Here is a 26276-nt window from a genome sequence, read left to right on the forward strand (position 1 = left end):
CATCACTGTGATGCATTTGCATGTCGTAAACATAGTTGTGTGGGTTTTTTATTCAACCGTTTTAAAAAATGAAGGTATCACTGTGACACAATTGCAGATCGTAAAATTGCTTGTGTTGTTTTTTTAAGCCACCACAAGACACAGCAGGTAGAATTGAAATTGCCCCCACCCAAAATTTGGACCCAAAGGGGGGGGGGGGCATCAGAATTCGTTTTAGAGGTATGGTTCCTTCGGCAAAGTTTCTTATTTTGATCCCTAGAATACGATTTTCACAGAGCAATGAGCGATTTTTAAATCGACCCGCCCTAATGTACATATATATTGGTCTCAAGTATATGGTAAATTAATCAGTCGTATAAAAGCCACAAAGACGCATCATTGTACGCAACTGTTTGTTGAGTAGGGGGAGGGCACTGTTCAAATGTTCAGACATAAAATGTTTGAAGATTTTTGAAAAATTCAAGTTTAGGTAGACGCGCAGTCAAATGAACAAATATCTCTCCTTACTCACATAAATCTTTCTTATTAATTGCTGAAATATTTGGTCATATTATTAACTAAATGCTAAAAGCTTGTATTACAATTGCTTATTTATATAAAAAAAAAAATTTAGAACTAAAGATATTGTGAGTTTCAAGTGGCTTGGGAATTCGTTGGAATAATGCAGTTCGCTTGTTTTCTGTCTTTCCAAAAATGGCCCGTTTGAATGAAAAAAAAAAATTTTAAAATACCAGTGGCATCCCTTTAATGCTGTGGCAAATATCTAAACATTGAAGGTTGTAGTATATAACTCAAATAATAAAGTTAGAGAGAGCCCAATGCTTCTTAAAATATGCATATGCTTACAGATTTAAGACTGAACAGCTATGTTTCTTAGCATTAAAGAAATCAATTAACATAACTAAATTACGTTTGAATTTAAGCAATTTGTATAGAAATATGTACAAGACAGTATATGAATATATTCATACTGTAGCGAATCTTAAAGAATTATCGATGAATTTTGTTTTCTGCTATCACTAGAATCACTGAACTGTCGTATAAATCCACTTAAATATTCTGTATATACTTAAAATGCTTTTTATTAACAGCACTACTGTGGTAGTATACACAATTCTTATTATTATTATAATTTTATGTGTTTGCGTACTTCACTTATAGCGTGTCAAAATTGAGCTGCGGCGGAATCGTAACACACGATCCGTGATCGAATGCCGTGTTTTAAATCACAATAGCTCTGAATCAGGTTAATGAAATATGTGAACTTAGGACGTACCCAATCGATGTATATTTTATATATATTATTTTTCCTTTAAACAGTTGTATAGCCTAATTTTATCGCTTACGATTCCATAGCTGATTGACTATCGGTTTAATTACCCTACATTTATACTCTCAGTTACTTCGCTCGCCGATTTCTCCCAGGGTCTATACTTTTCCCGAACAGCATACTCGATTAGTTTTTTATTTACTTCTCTCCTTTATCTGGATATTATATTCGCTATATACATGTAAGTATATACATAGCTTATGTAAGGTAAAATGCGCTTTTTGTTGCTGTGCACATGTTTGTGTGATATCATATGCGTTCTCAGCTGTAACATGTATGTATGGCTTGTTTTATATCTCATCTGCTTGCCTTGCTGTTGTAGTTGGGCAGCATTTATTTACGATCGGCATAGTGATGTACCGAAATTATTAATATTCGCCACAATATCTATGTGTAGCTAAGTTTGTATGCGTGGTCGACCATTTTCATGTCTATAGGAAAAAAACTAGTTTTTATTCTAACTTTTGATGGTATGCAAATACAGAAATTTCGAGTACCATTTGTTTGCGATTCATGCTATGGATAACTACCCTGCCGGACAGTAAAAATATTAAAAACTTCCCTCGTTCCTCTTACGTTGAAGTCTCCTTTGATTAGTAGTTCCGAGATCCGATTCATTCAATCTGAAATTTCCATGCTTTGCTGTATGTAAAATACTGTAGTTCTGAATCGTTTACTGAAGCTAACTAACTTCATCCCTGGCTTTCAACCGATTTGTCCTTCCGGTATGCTCGTTGAGCTGCGTTCAATCTGTGACAGCTAGCGTTGTTCGTTATGATGTAGTCAATAAGCCTCTTCAGTGTACACTCATCGGCAAGCATTTTGAAATACCAAGTATGCGAAGTATTAATTTGGTGATAGCGATCTGGAACAGAAGATTTTATTACGCCGATAAAACAAGTACAACTTATATCATTTTCCCTACTCTAGTTCATCATACAGTACAGTAATGTAATACATCATAGTACAGAACGGTAAAGTACAGTTAGAAGAAGGCATTATAGAACAGTAAGGCACATTGCAGTAAGATACAATATATTATTGCATTACAGTATGGCTCTGTACAATATTATGTTAAAAGCAGTGCAGTATGGTACGGTACAGTACGGTGCTCTAAGTACAGCACAGAACGTTTTGATATGGTACAATACGGTGACATTACGGTACAGTACAGTACAATACCTTATTAAAAAAAAAAATAAATGTAAGGCGCGATAACCTCCGAAGAGATCTAAGGCCGAGCTTCTCTTCCAATTTGCGTCGTGCTCCTCTTGATTTTCCCTACAAATTGGCCGGACGGGACCTACATGTTTTATGCCGACTCCGAACGGCATCTGCAAAGCAGATGAGTTTTCACTGAGAGCTTTTCATGGCAGAAATAAACCCGGAGTGCTTGCCAAACACTGCCGAGGGGCGACCCCGTTTAGAAAAATTTTCTTCTAATTGAAAAATCTTATTTCTAAAATTTTGATGTTGCTTTGCCTGGGAGTTGAACCCAGGGCATACGGTATGATAGGCGGAGCACGCTACCCATCACACCACGGTGGCCGCCAATACCTTATTGTAAAGTACAATACCGAAGGGTACTGTAGAATACAAAACCGTACTGTGTACCGTGGTGTACTGCAGTATTGTGCAGTACATTATGTACAGTATTGTACTGTACCAAATGGGAGAACAATATGTAGCCGTCCTTTTAGTGTAGATAAGCTGTGTTGCTACAAGATTAAGAAAAGTTACTCCGACTCTCTTTTTAGTTTCTAATTTATCATTTTATTTAAAGCTCATGCTATAAAAAAGTATAATATGTTCAATTATCAAACAGCCTCTATAAAAATACTTTTTTTTTATTTTCAGGTAAATTAAAAAACTCGAAATATTTGCTAAGCATATAAAGTTATGATCCAAAGGCACAGATAAGTAAGTTTTAATATGCAAAAATATATTATTTATTTTTTCATACATTTTTTCCATTTAAAGCAATAGCGCATTTTGTTTTCTACAACTTACTAACTGTATACTGCTATATGGTCAAGGAATATTTGCACATCGAGTTGTTGTAAGTGTGAATGTACATAAGTATCAAGAAAAAATCCCTTTTTGTTATTTTCGTATCAGAATGGCTCCATACTGTCTGCTTATGACGAATATCTAATCTTTGCCAAATGTCGCGTAAATTTTATGGCCTTGATTACATTGTTGTTGTATATTTATACGTACAACAATAAATATACAGAAGCGAAAACGAAAATGGCTGTGAAAATTTGTGTCAAAAAAATTATTTTTTTTTTTGATGATTTTTGAACAAAAGTCTGAAAATTGAATAACTAAAACAATGCAAACCTATCTCAAAAACGTTTTCGAAAAAGTTAGAAAGTTCGAGCAAGCTTGTATTGCTGCATCACCCACCCAATATTCATGTATTTACTAAAACAGTTCTATAACAGCGATAAGCACAAGAATACACAGACAAAATACAAAGAATCCCTTGCAAGCATTTCATTCGCGCAACAGTCGCCTAACCGCGAGTGCGAAAACTTCTCAAACTGTTTATGATGACTTACACTTCAGTAGTTTACAGTTTGAATTCCGCCCAGTATCGATTCCACCAACCATCGGTTGCTTGGCAATCGATGCAATTATTTGTCATCACCGATTTTCTAATCCTGGACTATACTAATGTAGCGCTGAATGTGGTTTGACCTATTACTGACATAGACGTACTCACCTTAAGTAATGACGTAGGATGCGTACTCACCTTATGAAAAACACTTAACGAACGAAAAGAACGAAATACAAAAGTTGAGAGATATGAAAATATTAAAAACGGAAAGTACAGATCGGACGGTGAAAGGAAAGGGTTGCAACATAAAAAGGCTCTAAAGAGTGTAATGAAATAATAAAACTGAATTGATAAAATTAAACTGAATATTAATTAACTTAAAAATAGTTTACAAAACTAGTGATAAGTATTTTACTTATAATAAAACTTAAAAATCAAAAAAGTCTTTTATTTGAACTGAATATCCTACAAATTTGGGGGCTCGCTCGTGATTGTTACCAACAATTGAGCTTAAGTGACATAAAAGTAGCGAAACTTTTAAATCATTAAACGCAATAAGCTTAATTTTGCGAACAAAAACTTTTCTAAAAGTTATAATAAAGAATAAGTTGGAAAATAAAAAAAAAAAACGCAATTAAAACGCTTGTGAAGCCAAATACAGTTGTACCATCTCATAAAAAACAACACGCCTTAATCCGCTTGTATGTATGTATGAATATGCGCGAGTGGAAAATTCTAGAAACGAAGCTAATCAATCGGGAAGAGTTTGTCCATGCACAGCAGTACCAGTGACGCCAAAAGCAGTACAGCAACGTAGTAGTCGACGCAAAGCCATTGCAACCGACGATAGACGACATCAAACAGCAAAAGTGTATATTCGGCAAAACCGAACATGAAAATATCTACTCAACGACAAAATTTTCAAATTTTGGATGACGCTAGTCGGTGTAATATCAAGGAAGGAGACAAAGCGTAAATAAAACGAAAGAGATATACAGACAGCAGAAATCAGTAGCAACGAGAGCAAGGGTGAGAAACTACAACAATAAGAAACGTCAAGCAGTTAATGTGATTACAAAATCTATTAAAATTGTTTATAACTCAGTACAATAAGTTTGAAAGTTTTAATTTTTGCACACATTAAATTTCTTGTGTGTATGCTGTTACTAATCTGAAATGCGAAAAGTGATGTATAATGAAGCAAGAAGAAAATAATAAAGAAGCACGAAGTGAACATTGTAAAGAAGTTAAAAGAAGTACGAAGTGAATAATATAAAGAAGTTAAAAGAAACACAAAGTAAATTTTGTCAAGAAGTAATTAGAGAAAAGGCAAGAAGAAAATAGTTTAAAGAAGTCAAAAGAAGCAAGAAGAAAAAGTTGTAAAGAAGGTAAAAGAAATACGAAGTGAATTTTGTAAAGAAGTTGAGAAAAGGTAAGAAGAAGATATTGCAAATAAGGTAATAGAAGAAGAATATATCGTACAGAAGTTAAAAGAAGTAAAATGTGAATAGTAAAGGGAGTAGAGCAAAACAAAAAGGAATGAAAATAATAAGAAATATGTTGTAAGAAGAAGCAATGTGTAAAGATGTAAGAAGCTATTAGCGAGAAAAGAGTAAAAAGAACGTGATTGAAAAAAAAGAAGCAAAGTACGAAAAGAGTAACGAAAATTTATGAAATTAAACACAGAAAATAAAGCAATGTGAAGAAATAAATGGTAAGAAGTAGAAGCTAAAAGCAAAATTTGCATTCGTTGTAAAAATCAAATCAATACTGTATATATCCATATATGTATGCATTGTCATTGGTAAGAGAAAGAAAGGTATTCAAAGAAAAAGTGAAAAGCCTGAAGAAGTAAACAGAAAAACAAAATCAAAATTGAATTGAAAACATATGTAAAAATAAACGAAAGGGTTTTGTATGTTCACACACTTAGAGAAAAAAAAAAAAGACGAGCAGTAATTTAAACGTAAGGAAAATTCTTATAAGAACAAATGTACGAATTTTGAATTTAATACATATGCTTGTTTGCTTCACTAAATCGAATTGAGCTGTACGTATTTTTTTTCTCACACATTAATTAGCACAAGAAGATTTGCTTGGTATTATTTTTAACACAAAATTAAACTATATTTTATTACAAATAAAATTCGAAATATTTTAAAATGGAAGTAAATGATATATTAGCTTTGACTGTTAGTGGTATTAAAGACAAATTACGTGAATTAAACCTATCGACCTCGGGACAAAAATGCGAATTGCAGGACAAACTACTTCAGCACTACGGCTTGTCACGAAATGAGCTTAGTCGCAATGGGTCGGCCCAGTCCGTGTACGACGATACTCAAGGCATCGGTATCGTAAGTTCTCCTCAGTTCCTCATGCAGCCACAGCATTTTACCCTTAAAGATATGGGCGATAGCGTTAGTACTTTTTCAGGCGAAGGGTCACTAGATATACGGTTTTGGATAACGGAATTTGAAAATAATGCATCTATAGTAGGTTGGTACGATTTGAAAAAATTTGTTTATGGTAAACAGCTTCTGCGCGGAGCAGCTAAGCTTTTTATAAGAAGCCAAACGTCGGTGAGTGACTGGTTATCGCTGAAAAATGAGCTGATTAAAGAATTTGGTTCAAAACTGTCTACGTCTGAAGTTCACAAAATTCTACGAAATCGACGTAAACATGCCAATGAGTCCTTACGCGAGTATCTGTATAGTTTAATGGAAATAGGAAAACAAATAACAATAGATGAGGCCAGCTTAATCGATTATTTTATTGAGGGAATACCTGACTCACGGTTTAACAAATCGACGTTGTATCAGGCTAAGAGCATTGAGGAGTTAAAGGAGCAAATTAAGGTTTATGAAAAGGTGCGCAAACCGACAATAGGGTCAGGCAGAGCAGCATCTACCGAAACAGTTAAAGAAAGCAATGTGGTATCCGTGAAACCAAAAGATGAACAAACGAAAAGATGTTTTAAGTGCGGCGATAAGTCGCATATTGCACCAAATTGCCCAAAGAAGCAATATAAATGTTTTAAATGTAATGAAATGGGACACCGATCATTCGAATGCAAGGGTAAAGCCCAAAAAGAAGTCAAGAAAGAGGCAACCACAATTAACACCTTAGGCAATGAGAGCTTTCAGCCGGTTATTGAGAGAGTCAGAGAAGAATTGCATTTTAAAACTATTAGAATCAATGACTTCAAATTCGAAGCATTAATAGACTCAGGATGTTCATTAAATCTAATACGCTATGACACCCTATTACTAAGTGGGTATGAAGGAAAATTAAGTAATGATAAGCGCAGGCTTCACAGCGCCTGCGCGAATATCATTGAGACGATAGGTAGTTATGAAGCTTTGATCCATGTAGATGAGTTATCACTAAATATTACATTTCATGTTGTCAAAGAACAGGATATACAATTCGCTGCGATGATTGGAAAAGCAATTTTAAAAAATGTAGACATTATCCTAACCGAGAAAGAGGTAATTTTCAAAAGCAGGGAATCAGAAAATGGAAAACTGACAGAATCAAGTTCAGTAGTAGACAAAACCACAGGTTGGATAAGAGAGTTTGACATTTTGAATTTAGGGGAAGTTGAAGAAAGAAGCAGTCTCAGCGTAGAGCATTTACATAAGAATTTGGTTAAAGAAGTAGAAAGTCTAGTAGATAGATATAAACCTATAGGAAATTTAGTAGCACCCGTTAAAATGGAAATCGTTCTATCCGACGATGTCCCAGTTTATCAGCGACCAAGACGTATTCCCTTTAACGATCGTTGTTTTGTTGATAAGCAAGTAGAAGAATGGTTAAAAGAGGAAATAATACAAGTTAGTAATTCCAATTACGCTGCCCCAGTGGTAGTTGTACCTAAAAAGGATGGAAGCAAACGCTTATGCTGCGATTATAGGCAACTAAATAAAAAAATCATAAGAGACAATTTCCCTATGATATTAATGGATGATGTATTGGATAGACTTCAAGGTAGCCGTGTTTTCACCACGTTAGATTTGTCCAACGGTTTCTTTCATGTACAGGTGGATCCTTTATCTCGAAAGTACACTTCCTTTGTTACTACGACCGGCCAGTATGAATTTCGGGTAGTTCCGTTCGGTATTTCAAACTCTCCTGCGGTTTTTTGTAGGTATGTGAATGCAGTTTTCAGAGATTTAATCGCAAAAGGGAAAGTGATCACGTACATGGATGATCTGATAATTCCCTCAATAGACGAAGCTGAAGGAATGGACAAATTAAAAGAGGTTCTGCAGGTTAGTGCGTCATACGGATTACAAATAAAGTGGAAAAAGTGTCAGTTCTTAAAACGAAGAGTCGAGTTTTTGGGCTACATCATTGAGAATGGCACGGTAAAGATATCAGACGAGAAGACTGCTGCGGTACGAAACTTTCCTCTGCCCAGAGACAGAAAGAGCTTACAGAGGCTTCTAGGATTAACGTCCTATTTCCGTCGTTTTGTAGAGGGTTTTGCAACAATAGCAAGGCCTTTATCAAACCTTTTGAGGAAAGATGCAGAATTTAAGCTAGGAAATGAAGAAGTTGCCGCTTTCGAGCAATTAAAAACCCAATTACAGAGAGCAAATGTATTACGACTCTTCTCACAAAACGCAGTAACCGAAGTTCATACGGATGCAAGCAAATTCGGGTATGGAGCCATATTGCTTCAAAAAGATCCCGACGATCAGCAGCTGCACCCGGTGCAATACATGAGCCGTAAAACTAAACCTGTGGAAGAAAATTACCCATCGTATGAGCTAGAGGTACTAGCGATTATTGAGGCGCTAAAGAAGTGGAGAATTTACTTGTTAGGAATTAAATTTAAAATCGTTATTGACTGTAACGCATTTACAATGACCCTTAAAAGAATTGACGTACCACCGAAGGTTGCAAGGTGGGCATTGTTTCTTCAGGATTTCAATTATGAAATTGAGCACAGGGCAGGATCTAAAATGTTACATGTGGATGCATTAAGTAGGGTGTATTGCTTAATGTTAGAAGACTCACTAAAGTTTCGACTGAAGCAAGCACAACTCAAAGACGAGTGGACGAAAGCCATCCGGAAAATTTTGGAAAAGGATAGTTATGAAGATTATTACATACAATATGATATCCTTTTTAAGAACCCAGATAAGGAACTAATAGTTATACCAAAGACTATGGAAGATGAGATTATTAAGCTAGCACATAGACAGGGACATTTCTCAATAAAGAAAACCCAACTCATGCTAGAGAAATCATATTATATTCCCCAAGTCAATACTAAAGTTGAACAGATAGTTCGAAGCTGTGTTGAATGCATAGTCAGTGAAGGAAAGTTAGGGAGGAAAGAAGGGTTTTTAAATGCCATTGATAAGGAAGATACACCTTTAAATACATACCATTTAGATCACGTAGGACCATTGGAAGCGACCAGTAAGTCGTATAACTACATTTTAGTGGTAGTCGATGCTTTTAGCAAATTCGTATGGCTATACCCAACAAAGAATACGGGAGCAGAAGCTGTAGTAGAAAGGTTGAAGAAACAGGCAGCGGTGTTTGGCAATCCCAGACGCATAATTACGGATAGGGGTGCAGCCTTTACATCAAACTTATTTAAGGAATATTGCGAGGGTGAACATATCCAGCATTTGCTGATAACCACTGGTGTTCCTCGTGGAAACGGACAGGTCGAGAGGATGCATAAAGTCGTCATACCTATGCTATCAAAACTGTGCGTATCAACCCCGTGTAGTTGGTACAAACACATAGAACGAATCCAACAATTTATCAATAATACGCCACCACGTAGCACAAAGCAGTCCCCGTTTAAAATATTAACAGGACTCGATATGCTTACGGCCGACATGCCACAGTTGAAAGAATTTCTAGAAGACGCAGCCGTAGATGAATTGAACGAAAATCGCGATGAAGTACGTGGACAAGCCAAAAAAAAAAAATAAAAAAATTCAGGAAGAAAACCGCCGATGTTATAACCTTCGCCGTAAAAAGGAAACAGTTTACAAATTAAACGATTTGGTAGCGATTAAAAGAACCCAATTTGGTTCGGGATTAAAATTGAAACCAAAGTTTTTAGGTCCCTATAGGATAACTAAGCTACTTAGTCACGGTCGCTATGAGGTAGTAAAGGTAGGCGATCATGAGGGACCGGGAAAGACTTCGACAGTTGCGGAGTACATGAAAAAATGGGCCGATTCATTCGAGGCCGAATGAAAGCAGGATGGCCGAATGTAGCGCTGAATGTGGTTTGACCTATTACTGACATAGACGTACTCACCTTAAGTAATGACGTAGGATGCGTACTCACCTTATGAAAAACACTTAACGAACGAAAAGAACGAAATACAAAAGTTGAGAGATATGAAAATATTAAAAACGGAAAGTACAGATCGGACGGTGAAAGGAAAAGGTTGCAACATAAAAAGGCTCTAAAGAGTGTAATGAAATAATAAAACTGAATTGATAAAATTAAACTGAATATTAATTAACTTAAAAATAGTTTACAAAACTAGTGATAAGTATTTTACTTATAATAAAACTTAAAAATCAAAAAAGTCTTTTATTTGAACTGAATATCCTACACTAATACCAGATTCAAGGAACTGTGTAGCGCAATATATAGCTTCTCCAAACCCAATTGTCAACCTCACCTATCCGCGGCGAATCCTGTTTCACTAACAGACGAGGCTCTGGCGACTCCAAGCTCCTCATGGCACTTGGTGGTGGGGAGGGAGGGGATGGCCTGAAGGTTTAATGTGGCCACATAAATCGTTCCCGAGATGGTCGGACTAGCACCCTAATGGTGCTGTGGTACCGGAGTGTACCTGATCTGTATCCGACAAAGGACCATCACATCGATAACACTCCCCAAATCCTTCGGGGAGCAACCTTGTCAACAGCAACCTTGTACAACAACAACAACAGCAACAACAACAACAACAACAACAACAACAACAACACTTGTCCGCGACAAATTTCGTCATCGTCAACCGATACTCCGTTCACCGATTACATAAACATTGAAAGGTGTGCTTCAACCGTTATACTGTGCGCCCATTCCGACGTCTAACCACCGAATCTACCGGCAGCCGGGCACCTTTCTATCAGTCAGCAGTTAGTTACAGTTCTCCTCCAATATTACAATAAGATACAATTCTCCACTACTGTAGGTGCGTGTGTACGTCTGAACCAAACTCCACGAAAAAAGTAACGTGTGTTCATTTAGAAAGGAAATATGTGTCCTCCCGACTCTGTGATGACTGAGTGCTACACCAGCCTCGACAAAACCTACCTTACAAGCTTTACGAAAATTTTCAACATATTTGGTTTAGATTTTTCTGAATTTTTTTGGGCATGCTATTTTGTAATCCAATTAGTCAAATAGTCTAACAAAGTACGTAACAAGGGTGTTCAGATGTTTTTTATATAAAAGAAATGTCTCCTTGTATGGAGGCAAATCTAAAGCACCCTTCGAAAAAAAAAATGTTGAAAAATCGATGCAGTTCTTGAGAGACCTACACTACATTGTAGGACTTAAACTAATTGGGCCAGAAAAGTGCATACCCCAAAAAATTCAGTGAACTCAACATTCGAAAATCTAAACTTTCGTGAAATTTTCTTGAATTTTCGAATTTTTTCGAGATTGGCTTGCAAAGTTTCAACAAAAAAACTAATAGAAGTTTTGTCATGAAATATTCGAAAATAAAGAAAAAGAAGGATATAATTGACGTTCAGCTAAAAGTTGCTACTGCTATTTTCTTGCTCGCAACTGTATATACATGCGTATACATTGAAGAAAAATCATGGCAATCTCAATACTTTGTTCGTCATATTTGCATAAATATTTGTATTTTATTTACATATTTATATAACATTCGTCATAAGTTTTATGTTTTACTTCTTCCCCTTCTTCTTCAATTGGCAAGTATCTTTCTTAAGATTAAAGTTTCGTTAGAGGGAGCTGCCATTTTAAGTAGGTTGATAAAGTATTTCTTAAACAAAGCGGTGTTCTGTACGAGCTTTGATTTCCCCACGATTGTGTGTGCCGATAGTTTGCAGTTCGAATTCTCTATATACATATAGAGCGAGAAGGAAATTTCTGAACTTTAATGTTTTGTTATGAAACAGTTCTTCTTCATGTCCGGTAATTTTAGTTTAGGCTAGGTTAAGAGGGCATGCGTAGCAATTTCCCAGACTTCCACTCGGAGAAATTTTTGTCTTGTGTGAGTGCCCTCTGTGAGTGCCATATAACGGCACATTTGTTCAACCAGATTACTTCGCAGTGATCCTCATTTAACCACTTGCTTTGTCTGATGAAGTTAAGTAGGTGTGAAGAAACCACATTCCCAACTTCTATTAGACTGAGGAAAAACCGTGGTCCCAGAAATCTGAGTTGTCTTGCTTGCAGTCTTGGAAATCAGTAGATAATGTGATGAATCAACTTCTCTTCCTCCTCATCCTGATAGCTTCAGCATAGGGAGCTTGTTGGTATACGCGAACATGTGAGCATTGATGCAATAGCACAATGACATGTGATGACACCCGAAAATATTCTCACAGCAGACTTTTTTAACTTGAAAAGAAAGCTTGTTCCTTTTCTATCAAAACATGGCCATAAGGACCCTGAGTCCTCGCAATCATACCGGTTGGTCCACAGCAGATCTGTTACTTTAATCTCATATTCTTCGATTTTCTTCAGAAGATAACCCTGCAATGGTCGAACGCTGCTGTACGCCTCGCTTATGTCCATTTCGGAACCTTTCCTGACAGTCTCATCTGCAAATTCATTCCAATCAACATTGCTGTGCCCTGGCAACCAGCAATGGGAGACATACATGCGGAAATGGGCCAACGGCCTACACAGTTTAGGTGGTTTTTATTTTTGTTAAATATGCTTAGGCGGCAAGATCTAATATCATTAATAAGTTGAATTTCAAAGTCGACTGAGTTTATTAGTTTTGTTTTATTAGTATCTGTTTCAAAACAAAATTAAGCACTAGATAACACACCGACAATATATTGGTAATACTCCGATAAAAAATATATTACTTTTACATAACAAATCAATTAATTCTAAGTTACAAATCGATAAATATTTGATATATCGACATATTTTCAAAAACAAACCGATAATCTGCCTATAACAAATCGGTAACACTCCGATTACAAATAGATAAATTTTTGATAAAAAATCGATAACTTTTCGATAATAAATCTATAATTTTTGGATAGATAGATAATTGTTAGCAATTTGACTGCGACCATTGGTTTATTGTGTCGTCATCTCCTTCACGTCACCTTATCCAAGCCGACTTCCTTGATGAAGTCTAGTAGTTCCCCTGCCTTGAGGGTTTGAATGTGGGAATGCTTTGGCCATCGCGAGCACTACAACTGCGCGCTCCGTCTCGAAATTGCGTCGCATTCCAAAAGAATATATTCCGCGGTCGCTGCTGAAAAATCACAGAATCGGCAATTATCATTCGATTATATGCCCAATTTCTGCATCTGGCTATTGAGTCTGCAATGTCCCGTAAGAATAGCTGCTAGCACTCTTAAGTTATTTATCGAAATATCCATTATTGCCCTTTAGTGTTTTTGTACTATAACCTACTAAGACTAGCTTGAGCCAGATCTCTTCAATCTTGTCCCTATTTTCTAGCAACAAATGACCCCTAATTTCCTGTGGGCCAAATGGCAAAAGCAGGTCATGACAAATGAGTCGCGCAGTCGCTTCCTCACTCGCCAAGCTGTCCGCCGTCTCTGCATCGCATATGAGAGAAGTGAATAAGCAACTAATCCAGAAGGCTGTTCGCGAAAAGTTTAGACCCGAACGAGGCCACTGAGAGTATATAAGCAGCGCAGTCTATGAAAGAATGATTCAGCTTGATTTTCACACTTTATATGTCAAGTACGTGAATAAGTTGTGTAGTTCTACTACTACCAGAGTTGTGCTGTAAAGAAGGTGCATTTTATATACTGAGCGTTTGAAGAACGGAATTATCGAGAATTTGCTAAATTCCTAACAAAAACAATTGTTAATAAACCATGAGCACTTGGGAATGTTCAACAAAGTAATTGACAATAAACAAAAATCCAGCATTATCAGTGATTTGCACCAGATGGCGCAACACTGAATAAATATAGTTGGTAAAAAGGAATAGAAGTAGCAAATTTGCCAGTCAAACAAACCACCGCTGTATAGCTAAATGGTTAGCGCAGCATGCCTAAAGCGTCCTGATGATGAAGGCGTAGCACCCTTCGAAATGGATCTATCTGCGCAGCTATGGCAGGTTGTCTGAAAAATTTTCTACTTACTATTCCAAAAACAAAATACAATTTTTCAAATTTAGAAAAATTAAAAAATAACAATAATTATCATTGGAAAAAAAAAAAAATATTGTTCTGGCCTTGGGCTCGATTCGAACCTTGAATGATTTATCAATAGGCCGATAAAAAACAAAAACAATTGCTAAATTCGTAACAAAATTTTAATATAAAAGTTTTACTAATTTACGAAGAATTTGTAAGTTTATATGAATTTCCTTAGCATAAAACTTCAGTCGATTTCTTTTCTACCACTTAAGCAATGGAAGCTAAAATCAAAATTCAAAAAATAAACCACAAACATTTCAAAGTGTCAAATAAATATGAAACCGCGAAAGAAAGTTGATACGTTATGAATAATATAAAAAAAAGTGAAAATAATACAAAATCAAACTAAAACAAGTAAAGAAGGTTAAGTTCGGGTGTAACCGAACATTACGTACTCAGTTGAGAGCTATGGTGACAACATAAGGGAAAATAACCATGTAGGAAAATGAACCGAGGGAAACCCTGGAATGTGTTTGTATGACATGTGTATCAAATGAAAGGCATTAAGGAGTATTTTAAGAGGGAGTGGGCCACAGTTCTATAGATGGACGTCATTTAGGGATATCGCCATAAAGGTGGATCAGGGGTGACCCTAGAATTTGTTTGCACGATATGGGTATCAAATGAAAGGTGCTAATGAGTATTTTGAAAGGGTGTGGGTCTTCGTTCTATAGGTGGTCGCTTTTTCGAGATATCGTCATAAAGGTGGACCAGGGGTGACTCTAGAATGTGTTTCTACGATATTGGTATCAAATTCAAGTTATTAATGAGAGTTTTAAAAGGGAATGGTGGTAGTTGTATATGTGAAGGCGTTTTCCAGATATCGACCAAAATGTGGACCAGGGTAACCCAGAGCATCATCTGTTGGATACCGCTAATTTATTTATATATGTAATACCTGCCAAGATTTCAAGGGTTTTTTATTTCGCACTGCAGAACTTTTTCATTTTCTTCTACTTAATATGGTAGGTGTCACAATCATTTTATAAAGTTTTTTCTAAAGTTATATTTCGCGTCAATAAAACAATCCAATTACCATGTTTCATCCCTTTTTTCGTATTTGGTATAGAATTATGGCATTTTTTTCATTTTTCGTAATTTTCGATATCGAAAAAGTGGGCGTGGTCATAGGCGGATTTTGTTCATTTTTTATACCAAGATAAAGTGAGTTCAGATAAGTACGTGAACTAAGTTCAGTAAAGATATGTCGATTTTTGCTCAAGTTATCGTGTTAACGGCCGAGCGGAGGGACAGACGGACGACTGTGTATAAAAACTGGGCGTGGCTTCAACCGATTTCGCCCATTTTCACAGAAAACAGTTAACGTCATAAAATCTATGCCCCTACCAAATTTCAAAAGGATTGGTAAATATTTGTTCGACTTATGGCATTAAAAGTATCCTAGACAAATTAAATGAAAAAGGGCGGAGCCACGCCCATTTTGAAATTTTCTTTTATTTTTGTATTTTGTTGCATAATTTACTTATATACTGGTTATAGTACGATATCGTTCATTTTAAATAGCGATCTGATATGAGTGCTCAGGAACCTACGTACCAAATTTCATCAAGATACCTCAAAATTTACTCAAGTTATCGTGTTAACGGACGGACGGACGGACGGACATGGCTCAATCAAATTTTTTTTCGATCGTGATGATTTTGATATATGGAAGTCTATATCTATCTCGATTCCTTTATACCTGTACAACCAACCGTTATCCAATCAAACTTAATATACTCTGTGAGCTCTGCTCAACTGAGTATAACAATAAATTTTTAGAAAATAGAAAATGCGGTAAAGTTCTCAATCAAAAGACGAAAGAATAATTAATGTAAACAAAACCAAATCCAACACACAAAAGAACAAAGTATAGCTGATGAGAGAAATACAAAATTGTTGACAAGTCAAACATAAAAAGCAAATTATTTATTTTAAGCTTTTGCGAGGTCAAGGTTAGATTGATAGACTAAATAAAAGAAATAAATGTATTTAGCTGTAATTTATCAATATGGTTTTAAAAAGTTACCAGCATAGACTACATATTTAACGATATCTTATGACATAACAAGCGGAAATGTTTGAAAAATACAAAAAAAAAAAATTAAATTGAATAGAATCGACACCAAGCATAACCAAAAAAGAACACAAAAATGATTGGTAATTGAATTTTTTCTAAGCTATCGTGTCAGCCGTGGAAAGTTATACAATTTATAGAAAGCAATCGAAGTGCAGAATTGAAGAACAATGAGAAGTCATTAGAAAAAACAAAAAAAAAACAAAATGTGGATAAAGATTGATGGCAACCAGCTGGGCTGTGATTGTAGCGTGTGCGCCATAAAAACCGACCGCACTGTTAAGACTATCCCAACAGCAAATTGAATTTGTTCTACCGCATGATCGTATATGTCTTGCAGTTATGGTAGGTAAACTTTCAAGACGAACTCATTACCAGGTGTTGTTATCCCAACACCTGATTACTTTAATATGTCAGTTAATCGAAATCAATTAAAATTATTTTTTGAGTTAACATTCTTCTGCATAGCGAATTGGTTATATTCGCTTTGCCACCACCTGGTATGGATTCGCCTTGGTAAACTTTATTCAACCGTATATAAAGTCTCTGTCAAATCCGATTAAGGACAAGGACCGAATTTTCATCGCTTTTGACGATTAAGTGCCATCGGTTGCGAAGGAATGCGTGAGCGCTTTTGGCCGACGATATGCAATGCATGGAGGGCCAACAGACGCGTACAAAATCATAAACACAGCGCGTCCCCTATTACCATCACCGCCAAAGAGTTTTAAAAAGACATCGAACATGCTAAATCATCCAAAGCAGTAGTCGCAGACGAAATTGCCGTGCCGATGCTTAAAAATCACGGCCAAGAAGAATTAAACTACCTAGCGCCCGTCTTCAACCATGAAAATTGCGACTGTGGTACCGCTACTAAAGTTTGGGAAACCAGATAACGTAAGATACTCATATTGGCCTATTTCTCTCGTTTCGCCAGTAGCCGAGACACCTGAAGCCGTCCTGCTTTATCAGCATGGCTTCCAAAACTTACATAAAGTCATCATCGCGCTAAACGCTATAAACGCACAGATAAATTTTGAACTCAATCAGGACCCCACCATAACAGCACTCATTGCGCAAAACTTATCAAAAGTCTTTGATACAGTCAATCACAGCACTGTACTGCAAGATGGGACCACCCTGACCTATTAGTCTATAAAAATAGACTGGAAATTATTTGCGTAGTTGGCATGCAACGAACGTAACATAAAAACTCAGAAAAATGAACCAACTGGGGCCAAGAAGGTTGTTACCGTTGTGTTCTACGCCGATAACTGCATGATAATGACAACAGGCCCATGCATTGAAGAGCTATGCTATACAATTAAGGACCATCACACAATTCGTCTCAGTTTATTCGCTTCGTAAAATCTGGCGCTGTCAGCGACCAAATCATCCGCGAACTTATTTTACAAAGCAAATGTCGAACATATCTCTCACCCACTTCAATGGCATTTCGCTACCGACTGTCTAACGCCTAAAACTACTGGGTGTGACGCTCGATCCGGAATTACATTATGGAGAGCATGTAGCCGCAAATGTGACTATAAAGTTCCGAGCTGTAATAAAATCACCAAGTCTCTTAATGACAGTACTTGAGGCAAACACAAAACAACGCTCATAACCAATTATATAGCATTTGGCCCGTCGCTTGTATGGTACTACGCGTCTTCAATGTGATTGCAGCGCTTAAAAGCAGCACACTGAAGGAAACTGCAGGCCTGTCAAACAACTTTGTTCGGAACTGTCACGAAATGTCTTCTCGTGTCTTCAGAATGTCATTTACACAGTGAAGCGAGAATACTCCCAATAAAGAAGTGAAATGAAGTGGCCAACAAACAGTTTCTGCTGAATACCCAGAAGCCTGAGCATCCATCAGACATCTTGAAGAGGCTCCACCTCCCAGAAATTTAAGAAGTCATCTCCGTAAGAAATGTGAATAATTTCGGCGCTTTAGAAGTCAGCCGTATGAGGAAAATTAGCATGAAAAGGCCTTCAGAGATATCTAAAAAAGCCGTCGGACTACGATGCAAACAATTGCCCGGTGAACGCCTTTCCTAAAGATAGAGATAAATACTCGCTCGCAGTTGAGAAAAGCAAGCTTCCAAGAGACACGCGCTTAAGTCTAGTTAAACTATGATCTACATACTTAGTCTAAACTATCAATTATTCAGAATAAACTAAGACATACACAATTTTTGTCCTGCTTGTAACGTGTCCCCACATGACACCAACCATCCTTTCAATTGCAATGTGGAACAACGTTTCTAACACCCTTATTCCTTTGTTCCAACTCTGTTGAAACTGCAAGTTTCTTCGGACTCTTGCTAGGGGATATTAATGACAATTTGTGCGTGATCGAACCTATTGGTTGGGGCGAAGCACTCTACAACAAAAACATCGCTACAACCCATTTTACCTCCCATAATGTGCTTGCCAGATCAACTCTAAATAGTTCTTCTATAACCAAAGATGGTCTTGCTAAATTTGTGCTGTTCTTAACACTAAGAAAAAAACTAAAATACCGAATGCTAATCAACCAATTCCTACTGGGTACTTTTGCTATGCTGACACGCAGTTTCCACAAATAAAATCGAAACGGCGGAAAATTCACTAATCAGAAAAAAAATTATGTACAATTTGTTTTTCGGAAAGGACGCATGCGGGCCATTAAAGATATATACGTGCTAAATTAATAAAATATATAGACACATACATATACATACATATATATTTAATATAAAACTATTAATAAATCTTCATGTTCAAAGTGTGAAACATTCAATATTGATTAAAGAACAATGGAGATGATAGCAAAAATTCATAGACCATAAATTTTTTTATATTGGCAGCTCTCAAAATAAGTACCAAAACTTGAGAGAAGAAAAAGATGAAAAGAGGAAATCATAAATTACATAATTTTATATGATCGATGTTGTATTTTTATGTGCTGGACTTTCCACGTTAAAGATGATAAAGATTTAAGGCAAAATTAAGAAAAAAAATTTTTTTCTCACAACAAATGAACAGTCGGTGGTAAAACAAAAATTAATATATATACAGAGAGTCATTCTTTTTTCCATGAAAACAGGATATGAAAGGGTATGGATTTATATCGTATATTCTTGGACCATTTTGAGACTCGTTCGTGGACATTTCGGGACTACTTCAGAAACACTTGAGGATAAAGGTTCATTTCGATACTATTTCGATGTGATTTCGGGACAATTTTATGGTAAATTCTTGGATATTTTAGGAATCACATTGGCACAACTTCGCAAACATTTTCAGACTGAGGTATACTGGAACGATTTTCCGTCATGCCTTGTCAAATTTGGTTTCGAGACAAACCGGTTTCGGCGTTGTGCCATCATGAGTGTCGATTTTCGTTCTCGACGCGATAGTCGACACTGGCACAACGCCGAAACCGGTTTGTCTCGAAACCAAATTTGACAAGGGATGACGGAAAATCGTTACAATATACACATTAACCCACCTGTCGGAAAATCAACATTTTCAGAATATTTCGAAACGGTTTCGGGGTAGTTACTGGAGTATTACAGGATCAGCTCAGGATTATTTTCGGAACTATTTCGAGACTATTTCAAACAAGAAGAATTTCAGTATCACTTACAGTTTTTTTTTTAGATATAGCTCTGGGACAAATTCAAGACCATTTTGAAACTATTTGGAAACCATTTTAGGATTGTTACGTTATCGCTATGACATGATTTCCAGAATCATTTCGTGACTATTTCGGGACCATTTTGGAACAATTTCAGAATCATTTCGAGAACACCTCAAATCACTTCGAGAATTTTGCAAACGCCTTAGTTCCAGAAACAGGAGGTGAAAGGCTAACTAACCAGAATGACATGAACCACACATCTAAATCCGCAAAGCAGAGCGAAGAGGGAAGCCTAAAAACAAAATTGCCATGTACGTAACTCGAAAGCTGCAATGCAGAAAGTGGAGGACAATATCAGCATAAAAAGTAAAGATGAAAAGGTTAATAAGCTAAAGGAAGGTAACAATCAGACTCCAGCTTACTCGGTTATACTAAAGGGAGCTAACGCTGAGACTCTGGTTTTCACAGCGAAGAAAATAAATGAATTTTCGAAGCAGTCCTAACTGTGGCAGAAGCAGATTGCAGCAATCGCAATCAGCAGATGTCTACCGAAAGCTGGAGATCCATAAAAAGGAATCTGATTGGTATCTTGAACAAAATGATGCAAAGTGAACCAAATAAAGCGCTGGTACAATGGGGATAAATTGGTGATCTGCACCAATAACAGGACTTTTGAATGACTGCAAAGTTGCTTCAGACCTTCAAAGACGAGAAAGATGGTGCATAGAGAAATAGAAAAGACCTCGTGAACCTGAAAGTAGCGAAAAATGGCGAGAGCATAGGCTCAGCGGGCAGGACATCTTCAGCTGTAACAGCCTCATATAGCATCCCTCTCAATAAATTTGATATGAACCAAAAAAGTTAAGATATGAATTAAAGCCAAGCTGAAAGGTCCATTGAAACAGGGAGATCAATGAACAAAGTCAATTGTTCAATCTTATAGTCACCAGTCAAGTGATAAGGAAATAATTTTAGAGTGAAAGAGCGTACTTTCTATGAATATGTTTTACAATATTTCGGATTATATTAAAAACGTTCTATATTAAAATTTGCATGAAAAACGCTTTACTTTAATAAATTCATCTCTAGTATCTTTAACTACCTAAGTGATATGCATACAACATCGATGTGATATCACTTGGTCACTCGCCACTCGAAATAAATTTTTGGGTGCATAATTGAAATTTTTTGCCCTCAAACTAGTTCCTCAATTTTTGAGATATCTTGCTAAAATATGGTGAGCGGGTGTATTTGGGTGTCCGATTAGACATTTATCGGAACGGGCCGGATCGGACCACTATAGCATATACCCTCCATGCAACCGATTTTTCAGAAAAGGAGGATTTTTGTCATATCTTCCTCAATTTAACAGACTGAAGCTTCAAACTTCACCATATACTTTCGTATATTGCACATATTGTTGTCTGCAAATGAATGAGATTGGTCGTATATATAGCATATATCCCCCACGTCCGATTGTGCAGATAAGAAGCTTTTCGTAGTTACTGCCCCATTTTAACAGCTAGAAGCTTAAAATTTCACCGAATGGTTACATATATGAGATTCATTGTTGTGTGAAAAAAATTTATAGATCGGTCATATATATAGTATAAATCCCATACAACGGATTGTTCAGGTAAGAAACTTTTCGTTATTTCTGCCCCATATTACCAGCTAGAAGCTTGAAATTTCACCAAATGTTTACGTATATGGCATATATTGTTGTCTGAAAAAATTGTAGAAATCGGTCGTATATATTGTATGTATCCCATACAAGCGATTGTTCAGATAAGAAACTTTTCGTGATTTCTGCACCATTTTAACAGCTATAAACTTAAAATTTCACCAAATGCTTACACACAGCCGAAGACAGTCCTGTCCTTACTTGTTTTCTTCTCAAATACTTTCTAATGCTTACTTTGAAAAAGTTTTCACACTGTCTTGAATCTTAACGTGCTTAAGTAAGTTTAGTTGTTTTGTTTTATTCTAATGATGACGAGTTGTTTTTGTTATACATAGTTAACAAGAAGTAAAAGAATTCAAGTATCATAAGAAAGCAATCAACTAAGGGATATTGGAATACGCGTTTTACGCACGTCAACACACTTTTATTAGTTTTACGCATACGATTATTAATGACCAAATGTGAATGTGCGAATAAGTACCGTACAACTTGAAAGATGTATGAGCATAAAGGTAAAATGGCAACTAAGAAAATAAATCTCAAAAAAAAAATAATAATAATACAAAAGGCGAAGCTGGAAAAAGTGAGAAAATTGCGCAAAATGCCTGAACATACACGTACGCCGCTTCTGTGGCATACTAAAATAGGGAAGAGCGTCTTAACACCAATCAATACTGCCACTTAGTATGGTAACTTAGGGTCTGCGCTCATACCATTTTTGAATGCAGTTGTAACAGAAAACAAGCGAATTTTTTTAGTTTTTTTTTTTCAAAAAATTTCATTAATCAAAATCATTCACTGACTTGGCTCAAATCACTGTCATCGTTAAGTGTGACTTTTATGGTAAAAATCACATTTGAATTGGCTTTCGTTTACAAATTACATTTCTTGCTGCTGTCAGTTGCTTTCATCTTTGAAATTCAACACCAATTGAAGTAATGCGCGCGCGTATTATTTTTAAACCAATACGAATCAAAATTTCAAGAAAAAAGGAAAGTTCTTGATTTGCGTGTAATTAAATTTTATTTGGGTCAATGCAATTTAAAGAACATTTTTATACCTTTAATGAACATGAAATGGTATATTAACTTTGGTTCGATGTTTGTAACGTTGAGAAATATAGAAGATAGACTCACCATTAAGTATGCCGAATTGATCAGGGCGACGAACTGTAGCCATGTTCGTCTGTTCGTCCGACCATCTGTTTGTTTGAACGCAAACCTTACCCTCAAATTTTAAGATATCTCAATAAAATTTGGCACAAGGATGTATTTTTGTAGTATATTAAACATTTGTCGGATCCGGTGGGATCGGACCACTATAACATATATCTCCCATACAACCGATCGTTCAGATAAGACGATTTTGGTCATTCCTACCGCAATTTAGAAAGTATAAACGTGAAACTCGGTGATGTATGTATATTCTAATATATCATAGAAGATATCCTGAAAAATCACTTTGATCGGAGCTATATATAGTTATATCCCATACAGCCGATCGTTCAGATAGAAAGAGTTTTGGCCATTTCTCTCTTAATTTAGAAAGTATAAACGTGAAACTCGGTGATATATATTTTAATATATCATAGAAGATTTTCTGAAAAAATCACTTTGATCGGAGCTATATATAGTATATATCTCATACAACCGATCGTTCAGGTAGAAAGATTTTTGGCAATTTCTCCCTTAATTTCCAATATAAAAACGTTAAACTTGGTGTTATTTATTCTAATATATCATAGAAGATTTCATGAAAAAATCTTTTCGATCGGAGCTATATATAATATATATCTCATAAAACCGATCTTTCAGATAGAAAGATTTTTACCCATTTCTCTCTTAATTTCCAATATAAAAACGTTAAACTTGGTGATAGTTATTCTAATATATCATAGAAGATTTCCTGAAAAAATGACATTGATCGGAGCTATATGTATATAGTATATACCTATCCCATACAACCGATCGTTCAGACGGAAAGATTTTTGGCCATTTCTCCCTTAGTTTCCAATATAAAAACGTTAAACTTGGTGATATTTATTCTAATATATCATAGAAGATTTCCTGAAAAAATGACTTTGATCGGAGCTATATGTATATAGTATATACCTATCCCATACAACCGATCTTTCAGATATAAAGATTTTTAGCCATTTCTCCCTTAATTTCCAATATAAAAACTTTAAACTTGGTGATATTTATTCTAATAGATCATAGAAGATTTCCTGTAAAAATCATTTTGATCGGAGGTACATATAATATATATCCCATACAACCGATCGTTCAGATAAGGGTGTTTTTTCCATTTTTATATATTTATATTAAAATCGTTTAGGTATGTATGTAGATCTGTTCACTATATATTTCTTATCTTATACAGCGCATTATTTGGAGATTACGAACGGGATAAGATTATTGTTCAGCCCCATTCATGAAAGGTATGAAGTCTTCGGCACAGACGAAGACAGTCCGGTCCTTACTTGTTTTTGTTTAAAATTATCATTCATTTAAATTTCCAACTGAACGGTATTGTATTTGGGTGTGTTCCTCACTTTAAGTTGCACTTGTTGCTACCCTTTTTTTCTGTCATGTATTTGCCCTTGTCATTAGCCGACGCTAATTAAATTATTTGCTCAGTTAGTTACGGCATATCAAATCATGCATAAACTAAAATTAACATAGCAATTAAATTGCAAAAGGCAATTAAGTTCGATTTACTTTGAGCATAATTTTTGGGTTTGAATTATAATTCATTTATTTGTGGGATTGAAAGACTGGAAACTAATGTTAGATGTCAAATGCTATTCAGAAAAGTTTGCTTTGTTAAACGAGCAGTTTTTCAGAGGGAGATTTTTAGTGGCTGCCCCTAGCAAGGTCATTACGCGAACTAATGCCAGCTCGCCCATTGTGAAACAACTGAATAAGCCCTACTGCCCTATCTCTTTATTTGTTTAGGTTAGGTTCAAGTGGCTGCCGTTCGTATCGGAAGGGCACACCTATATAGGGCCATTGTGAAATCACAAGGAGTTGTTACACTCCTAATGAAACCATTTCGTTGAGTTTGTGAAGCTAACTAAGCATCGTGTATTGACCTCAGCTATATCAGTCAGATCTACGAGAAACATCTTGCCCATAAAACGTTTCCTTCTTCTACCGAGCACTGGACATTCGCAGAGTAGATGCCTAACAGTTTCGTTGCCGCAGCTTTTACAATAATCTTTAAATGAAGCGCCAATCCGCCAGACGTGACCAATGAGAACATCCACAACTAAGGAAAGATCCCTCTTACGGAGGGTGAGAAGCTTACGCGATCTCTTCTCATTCCATTCTGGCCATGTGAGTTTTGTCGTGTGGCATCCACAATGATGCTTCCACCTGGCTCCCGCTTCTATCAGTAGAGCCTACTTTATCTTGAACGTGCAGGTGGAGAGCGGCATGCCCAACCTCTTCCAGTATGGCAAAAGTGAAAGGGAGGTACCCTTTCTTGCAAGCTTATCCGCCATCTCATTACCTGGCATGTCCCTATGCCCCCGAACCCACACCAGATGCAGAGTAAACTGTTCAGCCATCACGTTTAGTGATCTGCGACAGCCTACTACAGTTTCATAATTAGTTGGAACAGAGTCAAGTGTTTTCTGCCTAAGCCAGTCCACAGCGTCTTGTATGGCCACAAGCTCGGCCTGAAATACACTACTGTGATCCGGAAGGCGAAACGATCTTTGTATTTGCAATCGTTCCTAACAGACACCTCCTCCGACCATGTTTTAGCAAATCCATGCGCCACTTCAGACATTCCATGCGTATCCTGGCTAAAGCCGATTATTTGCAGAGGTAGCGTTCAACAATCCCCATCTCATGCTCATCCCCACAGTTTCGACATAAGCCTTGCATTAAAATTCTCATATGTTCATCGTCTACTCCCATCAGACGGTGCCCCTGTTAATACAACAATCAGTGTGCCTAAGCAAATACGACTGAGCTTATTAAAGAACGTTATTCAGTTCTCATTTATTCGAGACCTAGTCAGTCTATGCATCTCACATGTTGGTTTCAGTGCACGTCTGTTATTAGTTTTCTTCTTAAATACAGACAAGAAAAAGTGTTTGCAGGTGGTAAGAGAAGGAGCGTTGTGGCTTAAATAAATTAACTGTTCAGTGGCTTTCCCCCGCTAGTCAGACCTACACAGGTCCCAGGTATACAACTGTGATTTAGGACTAACATCACTAATCTATTACTCCTGCTGTGAAGAGAATTGAACACTGCTTGACTGTTGGCGTAACAGACGTGAGATTCCCAATAAGTAGCCATCGCGCAAGCTTCTCTAAGGCTGTTAGTTCTGCCTGAAATAAGCTGCAATGGCTTGGCAGCGTTATACTTTAGGTCATCGAATGATCTTTTGCATATATTTTAGTGGTCACATTTCCATAAAGTATGGATACATCCAAATGATGCAGATTTTGGGTGTGAGGTGGAACTACCGTTTCATTTGTGTTGCTCTGCTAGGGAATTGGCAGAAAGTTGTACAAAAACAAGACAACAACTTTGGTGGAGCCTGTTTCGCAACAGATTGATCTTCGTGCGGGTTTGAATGTTAATATTGAGA

At 36.5% G+C, this 26276-nt stretch overlaps 1 long non-coding RNA gene across 7 annotated transcripts in view; it reads left to right on the top strand.

Moving 5' to 3' along the window:
- Positions 1-26276, top strand: part of LOC137245248 (uncharacterized) — a 563221-nt gene that overhangs the window by 144613 nt on the left and 392332 nt on the right. The window contains exon 3 of one of the 7 annotated variants that reach the window (XR_010951279.1): positions 3188-4005. The exons of the other annotated variants lie outside the window; for them this stretch is intronic. This is a non-coding gene — a long non-coding RNA (uncharacterized lncRNA). Of the gene's footprint in view, positions 1-3187; positions 4006-26276 lie in introns of those variants that run through there. 7 annotated transcript variants of the gene reach the window in all.

This window comes from Eurosta solidaginis, chromosome 3 (genome assembly GCF_040869045.1).
Source record: "Eurosta solidaginis isolate ZX-2024a chromosome 3, ASM4086904v1, whole genome shotgun sequence".
Classification (NCBI taxonomy): domain Eukaryota; kingdom Metazoa; phylum Arthropoda; class Insecta; order Diptera; family Tephritidae; genus Eurosta; species Eurosta solidaginis.